Raw genomic sequence first — 8485 nt, forward strand, 5'->3', positions numbered from 1 at the left:
ACCATTAATGTGGAGGCAGAGTTCACTGGAGCTTCTGAGGGGAGGGAAAGGGAAAAACATGTAATAAGGGGGCATTTTCGGGACATTGGAACAATCCTGGATGACGTTACAGTGATGGATATGGGTCATTGTATATTTTATCATAACTTACAAAATTGTGCAGGACAGAGTGTAAAAATAATGTGAACTATATTCCACACTTAGTGGCCATGCTTCAGTAGGTGGTCATCAATTATAACAAATGTACCATACTGATGAAGGATGTTGTTAATGTGGGAAAGTGTGGGAGAGGGAGGAAGTGCAACATGTGGGAATCCCCTATATTTTTAATGTAACATTTATGTAATCTAAAGCATTTAAAAAATAAAATAAAAGTATTTTTTTTTAAGTCTGTAACATAACACGTTGGAAAAATCACTGATGTCATGTTTTTAAATGCCACCGCAGACAGTCTGTACCTGCTGTGCTGGAGGCTATGAGAAGAGGGGCTGGGGTTGGGCAGAGGAGTGGGCAGCCATCTTTGTTATGCTTTTCACACACCAGAGCCCAAGAGTAGCCATTTGCTCCACCTAATCAAGAAAAGCATAGTTTAATAAGTCCCCTTTTATTACAAAAAGGATTCCAAGAATCGAGAACACCACTTTTGGGTCAGACAGATTCCGTTTTTAAACTTGGCCCTGCCCCACACTGGCTATGTGACCTTGGACTTCTGGGGTTTTTTTTTTCTCTCTGGGCTTTAGATTACTCGTCAGTAAAGTAGGAATTGCAATAAATAATGTCTGTGTGGTACTGGCCACCGTAGGCTCTCAGCAAACAAAGTTTCCTTCTTCCCCTGTGGCGACCTGTGTTGGATAGCACATTTCATATGTGGAAATGGCTTCAGCTAACTGTTGGTAGAGTTGGGGAGGGCAGCAATGAAGAGGTGGGACAGCTGATGGTAAACGCTGAAGAATGACTTAACCACATAGACACACCCTTCCCACCGAGCAACAACAAGTTGCTTGAGACCATTACTCAGAACCTGGTTTCTGTTGAACGGAACTGTATTCCACCCAGTGAGCCTTCTGCTGCCTTGCCTAAGCATGAAACAGACAGGGCTTCCTGTGGTTTCCATGCAGGTTTTGCTTTTCATGTATCTGAGGACACTTTCCACCAGAGCGATGGTCATTGGCTGGGTCCCAGTTGACCTTCCCTTGGAAACGTCCTCCAAGAGCCCTCTTCCCCACTTCTGAGCTCAAGAGAAGCCTGAAAGGGCAGCTGTTCTGAGGCACGTCATGTCACCAGGTGGAGGAGGGACCACCCCATCATCCCCACAGCCCCTGCTCCTGTCCTGCCCCCTTGAGTGGCCTCCTTCCTTATCTCCAGGGTCCAGGTTATTCCCACTCCTCTCCTCCCTATACCTCTACCTATACCTCCCTTTTTTTTTCTCACTTATACTAATTTATTTTGTGGGAAAAAAAAGAAACCCATTCTCCAGTTTACCCCACAGGCTACTTCTTTTTTTATTATTATCTTTTTTTAAAAAGATACATAGATCACACAAAAGGAGAGTCTCCCTTAAGCACAGTTGTGATTGTAACATTCTAGACTCAAGAAAATAGTCAGCAATGCCCCATCCCTTGCAGAATAAATCTGAACTCCTTAGTGAACACTTAAGACTCTTTTTCAAAAAAGGTTTATTTATTTGTTTATTTATTTATCCCTCACTTGCTTGTGCTCACTGTTAGCTCTCTATGTCTGTTCACTGTGTGCTCTCTGTGTCGCTCATCTTCTGTTTAGGAAGCACCAGGAACCGAACCTATGACCTCCCATGTGGGAGGGAGGCATCCAATCACTTGAGCCACATCCACTCCCTGCTTGTCCTGTCTCTTGTTGTGTCTCCTTGTTGTGTCATCTTGTTGCACCAGCTCATCACACCAGCTCGCTGTCTTACTTGTCTTCTCTGGGGAGGCACCGGGAACTGAACCCAGGGCCTCCCGTGTGGGAGGCAGGCACCCAACTGCTTGAGCCACATCTGCTCCCCACTTAAGACTCTTGGCCTCAGGTGGCCTGCCCAGCCCAGTCCCATTTCCCCCTCAAACACATCCACACCACCCCATCCCCGCCATTGGCTCTTTCTGCCTTCTTTATTTACCATGCCCTTTCCTTCATTTCCTTTCATACAAAGCTTCCTCTGTGCCCAGGCAGAAGTTTCTCTCTTTCCTTCTGAGCTCCCCGGCATTCACTTCTTCTTCTTTCCTGGTACTTTTTACTCTTAGTGGCTTGAATATGTGACTTTTCTCCCCTGCTAGTCCATGAGCTCCTGAAGGCAGAGATCAGGTTATCTTCACTTTTGTTTCTTCCTCACTACCCCGCCCGGTGCTTTAGATCTAGTCGGTGCTTAATAAATGCTGGTTGGCTCAGAACAAAATGAAAAGGATAAGTGCAGACTGAGATGGAAGAGTATTAGGTTAATGCTGGGCCTGGGTCCCTGGGCTGGGGAGAGCCGAGGTGTTTGAGGGCCCATGTGGGTGCTGAGGCAGAATTCTGCCAAGTCCAAATAAGGGAGTCTGCATTTGACTTGATATTCAAACCCGGGAGGAGGAATCCCTTGGAGGGAAGAGCTTGAGTTGAAGAGGCAATAAATCAGACCCAGGCATTTGACTCGCCCTGGACAGGTAAGGACCCGCTCCTCAGGTGAGGAGAGCCCAGCAGAGCAGATGGCCTGCCAAGCGTCCTCAAGACCTGCGCTCCCGCCCGGTGCTGGCCACAGGTGAATGGTCCTGAGCAGGTGCACTCCCTTCCCCACCTCTCTCCCCCTCTCTTGTCCCACATCGCTCTGTTTCTAGGCAACCGAGCTCCTGCCTGGTCTTTTTGCAAAAAGTCCCCACTGCTCCCCAGCACCACCGTTCATCACAAGTTCCATGCGAAGCGCCCACTTCTCCCAGGGCCTCCTGAAGTTTGCAAGCCTGGGCCTGTTCTTGGGGAGACCCGCCTCCACTTTCTCCTCTTGCTTCCTCTTGAGCCCCTCTTTTTTTTCCCCTCCCCACCCTTTTTTCCCCCTTTCACCAAACAGATGTAACTATTTATTCCTTATGTCCTAGTTTTCCTGTAATTTCATAAAGTGCAAATTTGCTGTCCTGCTCCCAAATGCCGAGTCGGTGGTTTGTCATAACAGTCATCAGTAACTGTCGCTTTCTGCCGCGGGCTTAATTAACCCACTCTCTCATTAGCATGTCCGTGCACTTGTAAGGAATGAAAGCCTGATTATTTTCTACAACAGTCGCAGCCAATTACTGCATCCAAATGGAACCACATTAATCAAATCTTTAGTACGGTGGCAAATTCAGAGATATCAGATTGCAAAAGACTGCAAAACTAATATGTCACTGTCAGTGGGGCTGCACAGGCATTTAGCGAATTGCATTAAATAGATGGCTTCGCTGAAGCCGCATGAATTTAATATGTGATGGGATCTGGAAGCTATTAGTGTGACATGGCAAAGTAGTAGGAGCTTTGGCAGCTCTGGACTTTATCCATGAACTCAGGAAACTAATATGAAAACTTCTGTGTGTGTGTGTGTGTGTGTGCTTGCTCCCAGGTCTCAGTGCACGCGTGAGCTTCCTGGGGTAGGTGCAACAAATAAGAAGTCTTGTGTGTTAAAGAGCAGCAACCGTTGTTTTAGTTGCACGCCCTGAAATTAAAATGGAAGAAATGTGCAAGCCAGGCTAAAGCGAAGGTCAACAACAAGCCTGGTGGCGTGCTTTCAAAATCGCAAAGTAGACCCACCGAGTATGGGCCACAGGCTGTTCGGTCCAACTTCAAGGCTGTTTGGTCCAAGTTCAAGAGCCCAGGTTGGCAGCCAGAACTCCTGGGTCAGCCCTTCTTCTAGTACTAGGCAATGGCTGCTTTACCAACCGGGGCACGTCGCTGACCGGGCCTCTGTAAAATTAAAGAAAAGTTACTGGGGGCTTCTTGAAAGAGTGTATGGTATATAGAAGTTGCCTGATGCAATATTATTCTCAGGAAACAGGATTATTAGAACTTTCCAAAAGCCTTACCAACCTGAATCCATTCATCCCCATTCGTCCATTGGCTTAGTCCCATCAGAACTCAGGTGAGTTCATTGAAATGTACACTTACCAGCACAATTACATAAACTACTGTGAAAATCTTTCATAACACAGTATTACTGCAGAGATCAGGATATGCCAAGAGACAATCTACCTCCTCCCCAATAAAATGAACAAACAGTAGACTAAAGTTAGCCTTTAAGATGGTTTTTTGGGGTTATTTTTTTTTTTTCAGATTTATTTATTTATTTCCCCCCATCCCCTCTCCTGCCCTGCTGTTTTTGCTGTCTGTGTTGTCTTCTCTCCTCATTTTCTCTCCTCTAGGATTCACCGGGATTCAATCCTGGAGACCTCTGTTGGGAAGAGAGTTACCCTGTCAATTGTACCACCTCAGTTCCTGCTGCACTTCACCTTGACTCTCCCCTTGTCTCTCTTTTGATGCATCATCACCTTGCTGCATGACTCACTTGTGTGGGGCACTGGCTCACCATGCAGGCACTGGCTTGCTGCGCAGGCACGATTTCTCTTCTTTTTTCACCAGGAAGCCCCAGGGATCAAACCCAGGTCCTCCCATATGGTAGGTGGAAGCTCTATCACTTGAGCTATATCCACTTCTCTAAGATGGTTTTAACTCTAAACACACTCAGCATGATGAAGGGATCTCTTTGTAAGTCTCCTGAACTTAGAGGAGCTAAAATGGAAACTGACTGCCCTGTAAGAAATAAATTAGCTTATTTAGCAAGTAGCCCTGGTAAGTGGAAACTTGATATCCACCTCAAAGAATGGAGTGCTTCCCAAGACTTATGAAAGCTGTATTACTAGATCTCATGTCTGTGATGGACTCGAGTACTTTCTAGGTATGGGCGGATAAGAAGAAAATGGAAGATTCCATATTCCATTCACCACTGGCACAACTTCCTCATATATTTGTCCATCTTACTAACATTTATAATTACCCAAAACATGGCGTAAGTGGTGGATTCGTATGCATTGTCTTGAATGCGTTTGAAGGGGTTGGTAACTGCTGTTGTTTTTAATGAGAAGAAGCTGAGGTAGAGAATGTGGAATGAGGTGTGTGTGTGTGTGTGTGTGTGTGTGAAGGGAATTGAAGAGGAGTAGAACCGAAGCACTGGGTCCCAGACTAGAGGGGAAATTTCAGGAGTATAAGGAATTGCTTCTGAGATGCCAACACTGGCCAGTGTGTATCGACTATTAACATTGATATCCTTGATGCTGCGTCTAGATCACAGAATTGGACATTGAAAAGGCCTCAATTTAAGTGGATCTTAACACCCCAATTTAAGTGGATCTTAATACCAGCCCCCAGAGGTTTGGGGAAGACGATGATTTCCGGGCAGGGACTTTGGTTGAGAATTTGGCCAAGGAGGAGCGGTGGCCAAGAATGGCACGGTCCACTTCCCGGACGGCTTAGCCACGGGGAACCCCTGGGCCTCTGCGGACTACCAAAGGCATTTTGGAAAAGCCAAGCCCCAGGCCATATGGGACAACCAGAACAGCTGCTCCCCCAACCCCCTTCTCCTGGGAAGCCTGGGCCTCTGGGGCTCAGGAAAGCAGGGTTCTTGGGGAGGGAGGAGGAAAAGGAAGGCACAGGCAGCCCGGGGAGAGAGTGACAGCAGAGACGGATGAGCTCGGCAGCGAGGGCCTGCTCTTACACAAACTGCCTCCATCAGCAACTTGCTGCTCCCATCCGTTAATCTTCTTGCAAAAGGTACATTTGTACATTTCCTTTCCCAGTCACCTAATCTACCGACTCCTTTATGCATTCATGCTCCAAGGGGGTTTTTTTTTTTGGGGGGGGGTGGCACCCGTGATGCTATACCTCCGGGGAACCCATCCATCCAGTATGTTCTCCAACCGAATTTAAACACAGGAGGACTCACTGCGTTAGAGAGAGTAAAAGAACCCCAGCCAGTCCACCCTACTCCCGCCAACCCAGAAAAAATAAAGGACCGACACTACGAGGTACTGGAAAGCCTTTAAAAATGTTTAGGTAGACATGGATACGTTTTATTTCAAGCAGTGCAATTCATGAAGATGTGTAGTTCTTCTACACCCGTATAATTTCTAAGGTAATTTACCAGACATATTTTAGGAGTTGCGGAAATAGAATCTGAGAGGTTGTGGGGTGAAAGACAGCTCTGTATTGGCACCCCACTCCCAACCCACAGCACACAAGACAGCATAACACATAGTCACACACACACACCCACACACACCTCTTCCTAAGTGGATCTGGAAGGGGTCCATTCCTCTTAACCCATTTTTTTTTTTAAGATTTATTTATTTATTTCTCTCCCCTTCCCCCCCCCCCCCATTGTCAGTTCTCTGGGTCTATTTGCTGCGTGTTCTTCTTTGTCCACTTCTGTTGTTGTAGCGGCACTGGAACCTATGCTTCTTTTTGTTGCATCATCTTGTTGTGTCAGCTCTCCGTGTGGGCGGCACCATTCTTGGGCAGGCTGCACTTTCTTTCGCACTGGGCGGCTCTCCTTTTGGGGCACATTCCTTGCGCATGGGGCTCCCCTACGCGGGGGACACCCCTGCATGGCACGGCACTCCTTGCACACATCAGCACTGCGCATGGGCCAGCTCCACACAGGTCAAGGAGGCCCGGGGTTTGAACCACGGACCTCCCATGTGGTAGACGGACGCCCTAACCACTGGGCCAAGTCCGCTTCCCTCTTAACTCATATTTTTAAAAAATAGTTTAAAAGAAACCATTTGTAGATAATATCGTCTACTGATGAAAACCTCTCTCTTTTTCCAGCCTAAGAAGGCAGATTTCTGAGCGTGACTGAGACAGGCATATTGGCACAAACAGGAGCACGATGCGCAGGCATACAAACACAGACCGCCGCACTCCCACCCAGCCGCCCACCCCGCCGCCTGGTTCCATGTGCCCAAACAGAAACACAAAAACACAAACATTCTGACATCACTGAAAAGCCGGGGAGGTATTTCCTACAGAGTTAACTGCTGTTTTCTGAATGTTTCCCACTGAGGAATTTTCTGCCCACCTAAAATAATTTTATGTTCCTTTAGTCAGATGAAGCGTGTGTGTGTAGACTCTCCCAAAGTGGTGAAAATAAGGGTGGGGGAAATGCACAGCACTGGAGTGGGGAAGTCAGGGTGACTGGCCCATCCCATCTCTGGTAGACCAAATCCCTCTGCAAATGGTCTCTGTCCTGAGCCCCATCCCCTTTGTCTGCTGGCAAATTGCCTAATGCTGCCGAAGAATTAAGCAATTGTGAATAAACACCTTACGTAGCACAAGGGCCTCACACAGACAATATTTTAATGCAAAGGAATAATTTTAATAGCAGAGATTTACTACCAGTGCCATCAGCCCAAAAACCTCAGAGCAGGTGTACATAAAGGAGATGGTAGATTAGGTTACTGGGAAAGGAAATGTACAGACGGAGCTTTTGCAAGAAGATTTACAAATGGCAGCAGCACGTTGTTGATGAAGGCAGTTGCTGTAATAGCAGGTCTTTGGAGGAGGAATTTTTGGTTGGGGGCAATGATAGGTTGTGGCATTGGCCCTAATTCTGCACCCTTTCCTGTGCCTGTGCTCTTTGACATGTAGCTCTACAGTGCCCTCCTCACTTTGGGTGGGGCCTACTTCCAGCCTCTTGGCTTTGGGTTTGGCCATGTGCTTTGCTTTAGCCAATAATCGTTGTGCTTTTGCACATTGGCCACTGCCATGAGAAGAACAAGTCTGGGCTAGTCCACTGGTCCCAGGGGTTAAATGAGACACATGTGGAGCAGAGTCAAGCAGGCCCTGGCAAGCCCAATGTAGATCAACCCAGGCCAGGCCAACCCCAGCTGACCTGCAGGTCCACTGGAATAAATGATTGTGACTTTAAGCCACTGAGTTCTGTGTGGTTGTTACAATGTTTTTGTGGTGTTGACTAACTGATACTGGAAACTTCTTGAATCTCTCAAAACATGCCCCAAAGGTGGAGCTAGCTTGCCAGCCAGTGGGATCAGCCTTGGAGAGCCCACCTACTGGGTGGAGTCCTGCACTGGGAAGAGCCAGAAGGCAGCCTGCAGGCCATGGTGTCAAGAGGGAAGAACAAGTGGGGCAGGAAGAACAGAACAAAATTTGGCTTTTCCTTCCCTGTTATTTGCAACGACTGTTTCACCTACGAACCCCGTGCAGCCAGGATCTGGGAACTTGGTGTCTGCCACTGACAATTTACACTGTCACATTGATGCCCCCTTCACCTATTCCTCCCGTGTCACTTTTTTTGGTCTACCCTTCCCTGTCCCGCAGTCACCCTACATATCCTGCTCCTGAACTCAGGGCAAAACTGAGGCCAAGGGGTGTCAACTTCTGCCGATGGATGAGCCGCACCCCTTAATCTGTACCTGGAAGCTGGACTCTTTCACCACTCTGTCCTGGTTAACCAGGC

The sequence above is a fragment of the Dasypus novemcinctus genome, chromosome 29, assembly GCF_030445035.2.
Source record: "Dasypus novemcinctus isolate mDasNov1 chromosome 29, mDasNov1.1.hap2, whole genome shotgun sequence".
NCBI classification, from domain to species: Eukaryota; Metazoa; Chordata; class Mammalia; order Cingulata; family Dasypodidae; genus Dasypus; species Dasypus novemcinctus.